Source organism: Salmo salar, unplaced genomic scaffold (genome assembly GCF_965601325.2).
Source record: "Salmo salar unplaced genomic scaffold, fSalSal1 ptg000071l, whole genome shotgun sequence".
Classification (NCBI taxonomy): Eukaryota; Metazoa; Chordata; class Actinopteri; order Salmoniformes; family Salmonidae; genus Salmo; species Salmo salar.
The window spans coordinates 2,181,228-2,196,495 of NW_027675314.1; positions in this window are offsets into that span (position 1 = coordinate 2,181,228).

A 15,268-nucleotide genomic window follows, 5' to 3' on the forward strand; every position below is an offset into this window, starting at 1 on the left:
ACTAGATAGTTTATAGATGGTTTATAGATGTTTATAGATGTTCACTAGATGGTTTATAGATGGTTTATAGATGTTCAGTAGATGGTTTATAGATGTTGACTAGATGATTAATAGATGGTTAATAGATGTTCACTAGATGGTTTATAGATGTTCACTAGATGGTTTATAGATGGTTAATAGATGGTTTATAGATGTTCACTAGATGGTTTATAGATAGTTAATAGATGTTCACTAGATGGTTTATAGATGTTCACTAGATGGTTTATAGATGTTCACTAGATGGTTTATAGATATTCACTAGATGGCTTAGAGATGTTTATAGATGGTTAATAGATGGTTTATAGATGTTTATAGATGGTTTATAGATGTTCACTAGACTGTTTATAGATGGTTAATAGATGTTCACTAGATGATTTATAGATGGTTTATAGATGGTTTATAGATGTTCACTATATGGTTTATAGATGTTCACTAGATGGTTTATAGATGTACACTAGATGGTTTATAGATGTTCACTAGATGGTTTATAGATGGTTAATAGATGTTCACTATATGATTTGTAGATGGTTTATAGATGGTTTATAGATGGTTTATAGATGTTCACTAGATGGTTTATAGATGTTCACTAGATGGTTTATAGATGTACACTAGATGGTTTATAGATGGTTTATAGATGTTCAATAGATGGTTTATAGATGTTCACTAGATGGTTTATAGATGTTCACTAGATGGTTTATAGAAGTACACTAGATGGTGTATTGATGGTTTATAGATGGTTTATAGATGGTTTATAGATGTTTATAGATGTTCACTAGATAGTTTATAGATGGTTTATAGATGTTTATAGATGTTCACTAGATGGTTTATAGATGGTTTATAGATGTTCAGTAGATGGTTTATAGATGTTGACTAGATGATTAATAGATGGTTAATAGATGTTCACTAGATGGTTTATAGATGTTCACTAGATGGTTTATAGATGTTCACTAGATGGTTTATATATATTCACTAGATGGCTTAGAGATGTTTATAGATGGTTAATAGATGGTTTATAGATGTTTATAGATGGTTTATAGAAGTTCACTAGACTGTTTATAGATGGTTAATAGATGTTCACTAGATGGTTTATAGATGGTTTATAGATGGTTTATAGATGTCCACTAGACGGTTTATAGATGGTTAATAGATGGTTTATAGATGGTTTATAAATGTTTATAGATGTTCACTAAACGGTTATAGATGTTCACTAGATGATTTATAGATGTTCACTAGATGGTTTATAGAAGGTTTATAGATGTTCACTAGATGGTTTATAGATGTTCACTAGATGGTTTATAGATGTTCACGAGATGGTTTATAGATGGTTTATAGATGTTCACTAGATGGTTTATAGATGGTTTATAGATGGTTTATAGATGTTCACTAGATGGTTTATAGATGTTCACCAGATGGTTTATAGATGTTCACTAGATGGTTTATAGATGTTCACTAGATGGTTTTAGATGGTTTATTGATGTTCACTAGATGGTTTATTTATGTTCACTAGATGGTTTATAGATGGTTAATAGATGTTCACTAGATGATTTATAGATGGTTTATAGATGGTTTATAGATGTTCACTATATGGTTTATAGATGTTCACTAGATGGTTTATAGATGTACACTAGATGGTTTATAGATGTTCACTAGATGGTTTATAGATGTTCACGAGATGGTTTATAGATGGTTTATAGATGTTCACTAGATGGTTTATAGATGGTTTATAGATGGTTTATAGATGTTCACTAGATGGTTTATAGATGTTCACCAGATGGTTTATAGATGTTCACTAGATGGTTTATAGATGTTCACTAGATGGTTTTAGATGGTTTATTGATGTTCACTAGATGGTTTATTTATGTTCACTAGATGGTTTATAGATGGTTAATAGATGTTCACTAGATGATTTATAGATGGTTTATAGATGGTTTATAGATGTTCACTATATGGTTTATAGATGTTCACTAGATGGTTTATAGATGTACACTAGATGGTTTATAGATGTTCACTAGATGGTTTATAGATGGTTAATAGATGTTCACTATATGATTTGTAGATGGTTTATAGATCGTTTATAGATGGTTTATAGATGTTTATAGATGTTCACTAGATGGTTTATAGATGTTCACTAGATGGTTTATAGATGTTCACTAACTAGATGGTTTATAGATGTACACTAGATGGTTTATTGATGGTTTATAGATGGTTTATAGATGGTTTATAGATGTTTATAGATGTTCACTAGATAGTTTATAGATGGTTTATAGATGTTTATAGATGTTCACTAGATGGTTTATAGATGGTTTATAGATGTTCAGTAGATGGTTTATAGATGTTGACTAGATGATTAATAGATGGTTAATAGATGTTCACTAGATGGTTTATAGATGTTCACTAGATGGTTTATTGATGGTTAATAGATGGTTTATAGATGTTCACTAGATGGTTTATAGATAGTTAATAGATGTTCACTAGATGGTTTATAGATGTTCACTAGATGGTTTATAGATGTTCACTAGATGGTTTATAGATATTCACTAGATGGCTTAGAGATGTTTATAGATGGTTAATAGATGGTTTATAGATGTTTATAGATGGTTTATAGATGTTCACTAGACTGTTTATGGATGGTTTATAGATGGTTTATAGATGTCCACTAGACGGTTTATAGATGGTTAATAGATGGTTTATAGATGGTTTATAAATGTTTATAGATGTTCATAAAAGGTTATAGATGTTCACTAGATGGTTTATAGATGTTCACTAGATGGTTTATAGATGGTTTATAGATGTTCACTAGATGGTTTATAGATGGTTTATAGATGGTTTATAGATGTTCACTAGATGGTTTATAGATGTTCACCAGATGGTTTATAGATGTTCACTAGATGGTTTATAGATGTTCACTAGATGGTTTTAGATGGTTTATTGATGTTCACTAGATGGTTTATTTATGTTCACTAGATGGTTTATAGATGGTTTATAGATCGTTTATAGATGTTCACTATATGGTTTATAGATGTTCACTAGATGGTTTATAGATGTACACTAGATGGTTTATAGATGTTCACTAGATGGTTTATAGATGGTTAATAGATGTTCACTATATGATTTGTAGATGGTTTATAGATGGTTTATAGATGGTTTATAGATGTTTATAGATGTTCACCAGATGGTTTATAGATGTTCACTAGATGGTTTATAGATGTTCACTAACTAGATGGTTTATAGATGTACACTAGATGGTTTATTGATGGTTAAAGATGGTTTATAGATGGTTTATAGATGTTTATAGATGTTCACTAGATAGTTTATAGATGGTTTATAGATGTTTATAGATGTTCACTAGATGGTTTATAGATGGTTTATAGATGTTCAGTAGATGGTTTATAGATGTTGACTAGATGATTAATAGATGGTTAATAGATGTTCACTAGATGGTTTATAGATGTTCACTAGATGGTTTATAGATGGTTAATAGATGGTTTGTAGATGTTCACTAGATGTTTTATAGATTGTTAATAGATGTTCACTAGTTGGTTTATAGATGTTCACTAGATGGTTTATAGATGTTCACTAGATGGTTTATAGATATTACCTAGATGGCTTAGAGATGTTTATAGATGGTTAATAGATGGTTTATAGATGTTTATAGATGGTTTATAGATGTTCACTAGACTGTTTATAGATGGTTAATAGATGTTCACTAGATGATTTATAGATGGTTTATAGATGGTTTATAGATGTTCACTATATGGTTTATAGATAGTTAATAGATGTTCACTAGTTGGTTTATAGATGTTCACTAGATGGTTTATAGATGTTCACTAGATGGTTTATAGATATTCACTAGATGGCTTAGAGATGTTTATAGATGGTTAATAGATGGTTTATAGATGTTTATAGATGGTTTATAGATGTTCACTAGACTGTTTATAGATGGTTAATAGATGTTCACTAGATGGTTTATAGATGGTTTATAGATGGTTTATAGATGTCCACTAGACGGTTTATAGATGGTTAATAGATGGTTTATAGATGGTTTATAAATGTTTATAGATGTTCACTAAACGGTTATAGATGTTCACTAGATGGTTTATAGATGTTCACTAGATGGTTTATAGATGGTTTATAGATGTTCACTAGATGGTTTATAGATGTTCACTAGATGGTTTATAGATGTTCACGAGATGGTTTATAGATGGTTTATACATGGTTCACTAGATGGCTTATAGATGGTTTATAGATGTTCACTAGATGGTTTATAGATGGTTTATAGATGGTTTATAGATGTTCACTAGATGGTTTATAGATGTTCACCAGATGGTTTATAGATGTTCACTAGATGGTTTATAGATGTTCACTAGATGGTTTTAGATGGTTTATTGATGTTCACTAGATGGTTTATTTATGTTCACTAGATGGTTTATAGATGGTTAATAGATGTTCACTAGATGATTTATAGATGGTTTATAGATTGTTTATAGATGTTCACTATATGGTTTATAGATGTTCACTAGATGGTTTATAGATGTACACTAGATGGTTTATAGATGTTCACTAGATGGTTTATAGATGGTTAATAGATGTTCACTATATGATTTGTAGATGGTTTATAGATGGTTTATAGATGGTTTATAGATGTTTATAGATGTTCACTAGATGGTTTATAGATGTTCACTAGATGGTTTATAGATGTTCACTAACTAGATGGTTTATAGATGTACACTAGATGGTTTATTGATGGTTTATATATTGTTTATAGATGGTTTATAGATGTTTATAGATGTTCACTAGATAGTTTATAGATGGTTTATAGATGTTTATAGATGTTCACTAGATGGTTTATAGATGGTTTATAGATGTTCAGTAGATGGTTTATAGATGTTGTCTAGATGATTAATAGATGGTTAATAGATGTTCACTAGATGGTTTATAGATGTTCACTAGATGGTTTATAGATGGTTAATAGATGGTTTATAGATGTTCACTAGATGGTTTATAGATAGTTAATAGATGTTCACTAGATGGTTTATAGATGTTCACTAGATGGTTTATAGATGTTCACTAGATGGTTTATAGATATTCACTAGATGGCTTAGAGATGTTTATAGATGGTTAATAGATGGTTTATAGATGTTTATAGATGGTTTATAGATGTTCACTAGACTGTTTATAGATGGTTAATAGATGTTCACTAGATGATTTATAGATGGTTTATAGATGGTTTATAGATGTTCACTATATGGTTTATAGATGTTCACTAGATGGTTTATAGATGTACACTAGATGGTTTATAGATGTTCACTAGATGGTTTATAGATGGTTAATAGATGTTCACTATATGATTTGTAGATGGTTTATAGATGGTTTATAGATGGTTTATAGATGTTCACTAGATGGTTTATAGATGTTCACTAGATGGTTTATAGATGTACACTAGATGGTTTATAGATGGTTTATAGATGTTCAATAGATGGTTTATAGATGTTCACTAGATGGTTTATAGATGTTCACTAGATGGTTTATAGAAGTACACTAGATGGTGTATTGATGGTTTATAGATGTTGACTAGATGATTAATAGATGGTTAATAGATGTTCACTAGATGGTTTATAGATGTTCACTAGATGGTTTATAGATGTTCACTAGATGGTTTATATATATTCACTAGATGGCTTAGAGATGTTTATAGATGGTTAATAGATGGTTTATAGATGTTTATAGATGGTTTATAGAAGTTCACTAGACTGTTTATAGATGGTTAATAGATGTTCACTAGATGGTTTATAGATGGTTTATAGATGGTTTATAGATGTCCACTAGACGGTTTATAGATGGTTAATAGATGGTTTATAGATGGTTTATAAATGTTTATAGATGTTCACTAAACGGTTATAGATGTTCACTAGATGATTTATAGATGTTCACTAGATGGTTTATAGAAGGTTTATAGATGTTCACTAGATGGTTTATAGATGTTCACTAGATGGTTTATAGATGTTCACTAGATGGTTTATAGATGTTCACTAGATGGTTTATAGATATTCACTAGATGGCTTAGAGATGTTTATAGATGGTTAATAGATGGTTTATAGATGTTTATAGATGGTTTATAGATGTTCACTAGACTGTTTATAGATGGTTAATAGATGTTCACTAGATGGTTTATAGATGGTTTATAGATGGTTTATAGATGTCCACTAGACGGTTTATAGATGGTTAATAGATGGTTTATAGATGGTTTATAAATGTTTATAGATGTTCACTAAACGGTTATAGATGTTCACTAGATGGTTTATAGATGTTCACTAGATGGTTTATAGATGGTTTATAGATGTTCACTAGATGGTTTATAGATGTTCACTAGATGGTTTATAGATGTTCACGAGATGGTTTATAGATGGTTTATACATGGTTCACTAGATGGCTTATAGATGGTTTATAGATGTTCACTAGATGGTTTATAGATGGTTTATAGATGGTTTATAGATGTTCACTAGATGGTTTATAGATGTTCACCAGATGGTTTATAGATGTTCACTAGATGGTTTATAGATGTTCACTAGATGGTTTTAGATGGTTTATTGATGTTCACTAGATGGTTTATTTATGTTCACTAGATGGTTTATAGATGGTTAATAGATGTTCACTAGATGATTTATAGATGGTTTATAGATTGTTTATAGATGTTCACTATATGGTTTATAGATGTTCACTAGATGGTTTATAGATGTACACTAGATGGTTTATAGATGTTCACTAGATGGTTTATAGATGGTTAATAGATGTTCACTATATGATTTGTAGATGGTTTATAGATGGTTTATAGATGGTTTATAGATGTTTATAGATGTTCACTAGATGGTTTATAGATGTTCACTAGATGGTTTATAGATGTTCACTAACTAGATGGTTGATAGATGTACACTAGATGGTTTATTGATGGTTTATATATTGTTTATAGATGGTTTATAGATGTTTATAGATGTTCACTAGATAGTTTATAGATGGTTTATAGATGTTTATAGATGTTCACTAGATGGTTTATAGATGGTTTATAGATGTTCAGTAGATGGTTTATAGATGTTGTCTAGATGATTAATAGATGGTTAATAGATGTTCACTAGATGGTTTATAGATGTTCACTAGATGGTTTATAGATGGTTAATAGATGGTTTATAGATGTTCACTAGATGGTTTATAGATAGTTAATAGATGTTCACTAGATGGTTTATAGATGTTCACTAGATGGTTTATAGATGTTCACTAGATGGTTTATAGATATTCACTAGATGGCTTAGAGATGTTTATAGATGGTTAATAGATGGTTTATAGATGTTTATAGATGGTTTATAGATGTTCACTAGACTGTTTATAGATGGTTAATAGATGTTCACTAGATGATTTATAGATGGTTTATAGATGGTTTATAGATGTTCACTATATGGTTTATAGATGTTCACTAGATGGTTTATAGATGTACACTAGATGGTTTATAGATGTTCACTAGATGGTTTATAGATGGTTAATAGATGTTCACTATATGATTTGTAGATGGTTTATAGATGGTTTATAGATGGTTTATAGATGTTCACTAGATGGTTTATAGATGTACACTAGATGGTTTATAGATGGTTTATAGATGTTCAATAGATGGTTTATAGATGTTCACTAGATGGTTTATAGATGTTCACTAGATGGTTTATAGAAGTACACTAGATGGTGTATTGATGGTTTATAGATGTTGACTAGATGATTAATAGATGGTTAATAGATGTTCACTAGATGGTTTATAGATGTTCACTAGATGGTTTATAGATGTTCACTAGATGGTTTATATATATTCACTAGATGGCTTAGAGATGTTTATAGATGGTTAATAGATGGTTTATAGATGTTTATAGATGGTTTATAGAAGTTCACTAGACTGTTTATAGATGGTTAATAGATGTTCACTAGATGGTTTATAGATGGTTTATAGATGGTTTATAGATGTCCACTAGACGGTTTATAGATGGTTAATAGATGGTTTATAGATGGTTTATAAATGTTTATAGATGTTCACTAAACGGTTATAGATGTTCACTAGATGATTTATAGATGTTCACTAGATGGTTTATAGAAGGTTTATAGATGTTCACTAGATGGTTTATAGATGTTCACTAGATGGTTTATAGATGTTCACGAGATGGTTTATAGATGGTTTATAGATGTTCACTAGATGGTTTATAGATGGTTTATAGATGGTTTATAGATGTTCACTAGATGGTTTATAGATGTTCACCAGATGGTTTATAGATGTTCACTAGATGGTTTATAGATGTTCACTAGATGGTTTTAGATGGTTTATTGATGTTCACTAGATGGTTTATTTATGTTCACTAGATGGTTTATAGATGGTTAATAGATGTTCACTAGATGATTTATAGATGGTTTATAGATGGTTTATAGATGTTCACTATATGGTTTATAGATGTTCACTAGATGGTTTATAGATGTACACTAGATGGTTTATAGATGTTCACTAGATGGTTTATAGATGGTTAATAGATGTTCACTATATGATTTGTAGATGGTTTATAGATGGTTTATAGATGGTTTATAGATGTTTATAGATGTTCACTAGATGGTTTATAGATGTTCACTAGATGGTTTATAGATGTTCACTAACTAGATGGTTTATAGATGTACACTAGATGGTTTATTGATGGTTTATAGATGGTTTATAGATGGTTTATAGATGTTTATAGATGTTCACTAGATAGTTTATAGATGGTTTATAGATGTTTATAGATGTTCACTAGATGGTTTATAGATGGTTTATAGATGTTCAGTAGATGGTTTATAGATGTTGACTAGATGATTAATAGATGGTTAATAGATGTTCACTAGATGGTTTATAGATGTTCACTAGATGGTTTATAGATGGTTAATAGATGGTTTATAGATGTTCACTAGATGGTTTATAGATAGTTAATAGATGTTCACTAGATGGTTTATAGATGTTCACTAGATGGTTTATAGATGTTCACTAGATGGTTTATAGATATTCACTAGATGGCTTAGAGATGTTTATAGATGGTTAATAGATGGTTTATAGATGTTTATAGATGGTTTATAGATGTTCACTAGACTGTTTATGGATGGTTTATAGATGGTTTATAGATGTCCACTAGACGGTTTATAGATGGTTAATAGATGGTTTATAGATGGTTTATAAATGTTTATAGATGTTCATAAACGGTTATAGATGTTCACTAGATGGTTTATAGATGTTCACTAGATGGTTTATAGATGGTTTATAGATGTTCACTAGATGGTTTATAGATGGTTTATAGATGGTTTATAGATGTTCACTAGATGGTTTATAGATGTTCACCAGATGGTTTATAGATGTTCACTAGATGGTTTATAGATGTTCACTAGATGGTTTTAGATGGTTTATTGATGTTCACTAGATGGTTTATTTATGTTCACTAGATGGTTTATAGATGGTTTATAGATCGTTTATAGATGTTCAATATATGGTTTATAGATGTTCACTAGATGGTTTATAGATGTACACTAGATGGTTTATAGATGTTCACTAGATGGTTTATAGATGGTTAATAGATGTTCACTATATGATTTGTAGATGGTTTATAGATGGTTTATAGATGGTTTATAGATGTTTATAGATGTTCACTAGATGGTTTATAGATGTTCACTAGATGGTTTATAGATGTTCACTAACTAGATGGTTTATAGATGTACACTAGATGGTTTATTGATGGTTTATAGATGGTTTATAGATGGTTTATAGATGTTTATAGATGTTCACTAGATAGTTTATAGATGGTTTATAGATGTTTATAGATGTTCACTAGATGGTTTATAGATGGTTTATAGATGTTCAGTAGATGGTTTATAGATGTTGACTAGATGATTAATAGATGGTTAATAGATGTTCACTAGATGGTTTATAGATGTTCACTAGATGGTTTATAGATGGTTAATAGATGGTTTGTAGATGTTCACTAGATGTTTTATAGATAGTTAATAGATGTTCACTAGTTGGTTTATAGATGTTCACTAGATGGTTTATAGATGTTCACTAGATGGTTTATAGATATTACCTAGATGGCTTAGAGATGTTTATAGATGGTTAATAGATGGTTTATAGATGTTTATAGATGGTTTATAGATGTTCACTAGACTGTTTATAGATGGTTAATAGATGTTCACTAGATGATTTATAGATGGTTTATAGATGGTTTATAGATGTTCACTATATGGTTTATAGATAGTTAATAGATGTTCACTAGTTGGTTTATAGATGTTCACTAGATGGTTTATAGATGTTCACTAGATGGTTTATAGATATTCACTAGATGGCTTAGAGATGTTTATAGATGGTTAATAGATGGTTTATAGATGTTTATAGATGGTTTATAGATGTTCACTAGACTGTTTATAGATGGTTTATAGATGGTTTATAGATGTCCACTAGACGGTTTATAGATGGTTAATAGATGGTTTATAGATGGTTTATAAATGTTTATAGATGTTCATAAACGGTTATAGATGTTCACTAGATGGTTTATAGATGTTCACTAGATGGTTTATAGATGGTTTATAGATGTTCACTAGATGGTTTATAGATGGTTTATAGATGGTTTATAGATGTTCACTAGATGGTTTATAGATGTTCACCAGATGGTTTATAGATGTTCACTAGATGGTTTATAGATGTTCACTAGATGGTTTTAGATGGTTGATTGATGTTCACTAGATGGTTTATTTATGTTCACTAGATGGTTTATAGATGGTTTATAGATCGTTTATAGATGTTCACTATATGGTTTATAGATGTTCACTAGATGGTTTATAGATGTACACTAGATGGTTTATAGATGTTCACTAGATGGTTTATAGATGGTTAATAGATGTTCACTATATGATTTGTAGATGGTTTATAGATGGTTTATAGATGGTTTATAGATGTTTATAGATGTTCACTAGATGGTTTATAGATGTTCACTAGATGGTTTATAGATGTTCACTAACTAGATGGTTTATAGATGTACACTAGATGGTTTATTGATGGTTTATAGATGGTTTATAGATGGTTTATAGATGTTCACTAGATAGTTTATAGATGTTCACTAGATGGTTTATAGATGGTTTATAGATGTTCAGTAGATGGTTTATAGATGTTGACTAGATGATTAATAGATGGTTAATAGATGTTCACTAGATGGTTTATAGATGTTCACTAGATGGTTTATAGATGGTTAATAGATGGTTTGTAGATGTTCACTAGATGGTTTATAGATAGTTAATAGATGTTCACTAGTTGGTTTATAGATGTTCACTAGATGGTTTATAGATGTTCACTAGATGGTTTATAGATATTACCTAGATGGCTTAGAGATGTTTATAGATGGTTAATAGATGGTTTATAGATGTTTATAGATGGTTTATAGATGTTCACTAGACTGTTTATAGATGGTTAATAGATGTTCACTAGATGATTTATAGATGGTTTATAGATGGTTTATAGATGTTCACTATATGGTTTATAGATGTTCACTAGATGGTTTATAGATGTACACTAGATGGTTTATAGATGTTCACTAGATGGTTTATAGATGGTTAATAGATGTTCACTATATGATTTGTAGATGGTTTATAGATGGTTTATAGATGGTTTATAGATGTTTATAGATGTTCACTACATGGTTTATAGATGTTCACTAGATGGTTTATAGATGTTCACTAACTAGATGGTTTATAGATGTACACTAGATGGTTTATTGATGGTTTATAGATGGTTTATAGATGGTTTATAGATGTTTATAGATGTTCACTAGATAGTTTATAGATGGTTTATAGATGTTTATAGATGTTCACTAGATGGTTTATAGATGGTTTATAGATGTTCAGTAGATGGTTTATAGATGTTGACTAGATGATTAATAGATGGTTAATAGATGTTCACTAGATGGTTTATAGATGTTCACTAGATGGTTTATAGATGTTCACTAGATGGTTTATAGATATTCACTAGATGGCTTAGAGATGTTTATAGATGGTTAATAAATGGTTTATAGATGTTTATAGATGGTTTATAGATGTTCACTAGACTGTTTATAGATGGTTAATAGATGTTCACTAGATGGTTTATAGATGGTTTATAGATGGTTTATAGATGTCCACTAGACGGTTTATAGATGGTTAACAGATGGTTTATAGATGGTTTATAAATGTTTATAGATGTTCACTAAACGGTTATAGATGTTCACTAGATGGTTTATAGATGTTCACTAGATGGTTTATAGATGGTTTATAGATGTTCACTAGATGGTTTATAGATGTTCACTAGATGGTTTATAGATGTTCACGAGATGGTTTATAGATGGTTTATACATGGTTCACTAGATGGTTTATAGATGGTTTATAGATGTTCACTAGATGGTTTATAGATGGTTTATAGATGGTTTATAGATGTTCACTAGATGGTTTATAGATGTTCACCAGATGGTTTATAGATGTTCACTAGATGGTTTATAGATGTTCACTAGATGGTTTTAGATGGTTTATTGATGTTCACTAGATGGTTTATTTATGTTCACTATATGGTTTATAGATGGTTAATAGATGTTCACTAGATGATTTATAGATGGTTTATAGATGGTTTATAGATGTTCACTATATGGTTTATAGATGTTCACTAGATGGTTTATAGATGTACACTAGATGGTTTATAGATGTTCACTAGATGGTTTATAGATGGTTAATAGATGTTCACTATATGATTTGTAGATGGTTTATAGATGGTTTATAGATGGTTTATAGATGTTTATAGATGTTCACTAGATGGTTTATAGATGTTCACTAGATGGTTTATAGATGTTCACTAACTAGATGGTTTATAGATGTACACTAGATGGTTTATTGATGGTTTATAGATGGTTTATAGATGGTTTATAGATGTTTATAGATGTTCACTAGATAGTTTATAGATGGTTTATAGATGTTTATAGATGTTCACTAGATGGTTTATAGATGGTTTATAGATGTTCAGTAGATGGTTTATAGATGTTGACTAGATGATTAATAGATGGTTAATAGATGTTCACTAGATGGTTTATAGATGTTCACTAGATGGTTTATAGATGGTTAATAGATGGTTTATAGATGTTCACTAGATGGTTTATAGATAGTTAATAGATGTTCAATAGATGGTTTATAGATGTTCACTAGATGGTTTATAGATATTCACTAGATGGCTTAGAGATGTTTATAGATGGTTAATAGATGGTTTATAGATGTTTATAGATGGTTTATAGATGTTCACTAGACTGTTTATAGATGGTTAATAGATGTTCACTAGATGATTTATAGATGGTTTATAGATGGTTTATAGATGTTCACTATATGGTTTATAGATGTTCACTAGATGGTTTATAGATGTACACTAGATGGTTTATAGATGTTCACTAGATGGTTTATAGATGGTTAATAGATGTTCACTATATGATTTGTAGATGGTTTATAGATGGTTTATAGATGGTTTATAGATGTTTATAGATGTTCACTAGATGGTTTATAGATGTTCACTAGATGGTTTATAGATGTTCACTAACTAGATGGTTTATAGATGTACACTAGATGGTTTATTGATGGTTTATAGATGGTTTATAGATGGTTTATAGATGTTTATAGATGTTTATAGATGGTTTATAGATATTCACTAGATGGCTTAGAGATGTTTATAGATGGTTAATAGATGGTTTATAGATGTTTATAGATGGTTTATAGATGTTCACTAGACTGTTTATAGATGGTTAATAGATGTTCACTAGATGATTTATAGATGGTTTATAGATGGTTAATAGATGTTCACTAGATGGTTTATAGATGTTCACTAGATGGTTTATAGATGGTTAATAGATGGTTTATAGATGTTCACTAGATGGTTTATAGATAGTTAATAGATGTTCAATAGATGGTTTATAGATGTTCACTAGATGGTTTATAGATATTCACTAGATGGCTTAGAGATGTTTATAGATGGTTAATAGATGGTTTATAGATGTTTATAGATGGTTTATAGATGTTCACTAGACTGTTTATAGATGGTTAATAGATGTTCACTAGATGATTTATAGATGGTTTATAGATGGTTTATAGATGTTCACTATATGGTTTATAGATGTTCACTAGATGGTTTATAGATGTACACTAGATGGTTTATAGATGTTCACTAGATGGTTTATAGATGGTTAATAGATGTTCACTATATGATTTGTAGATGGTTTATAGATGGTTTATAGATGGTTTATAGATGTTTATAGATGGTTTATAGATGTTCACTAGACTGTTTATAGATGGTTAATAGATGTTCACTAGATGATTTATAGATGGTTTATAGATGGTTTATAGATGTTCACTATATGGTTTATAGATGTTCACTAGATGGTTTATAGATGTACACTAGATGGTTTATAGATGTTCACTAGATGGTTTATAGATGGTTAATAGATGTTCACTATATGATTTGTAGATGGTTTATAGATGGTTTATAGATGGTTTATAGATGTTTATAGATGTTCACTAGATGGTTTATAGATGTTCACTAGATGGTTTATAGATGTTCACTAACTAGATGGTTTATAGATGTACACTAGATGGTTTATTGATGGTTTATAGATGGTTTATAGATGGTTTATAGATGTTTATAGATGTTCACTAGATAGTTTATAGATGGTTTATAGATGTTTATAGATGTTCACTAGATGGTTTATAGATGGTTTATAGATGTTCAGTAGATGGTTTATAGATGTTGACTAGATGATTAATAGATGGTTAATAGATGTTCACTAGATGGTTTATAGATGTTCACTAGATGGTTTATAGATGGTTAATAGATGGTTTATAGATGTTCACTAGATGGTTTATAGATAGTTAATAGATGTTCAATAGATGGTTTATAGATGTTCACTAGATGGTTTATAGATATTCACTAGATGGCTTAGAGATGTTTATAGATGGTTAATAGATGGTTTATAGATGTTTATAGATGGTTTATAGATGTTCACTAGACTATTTATAGATGGTTAATAGATGTTCACTAGATGATTTATAGATGGTTTATAGATGGTTTATAGATGTTCACTATATGGTTTATAGATGTTCACTAGATGGTTTATAGATGTACACTAGATGGTTTATAGATGTTCAC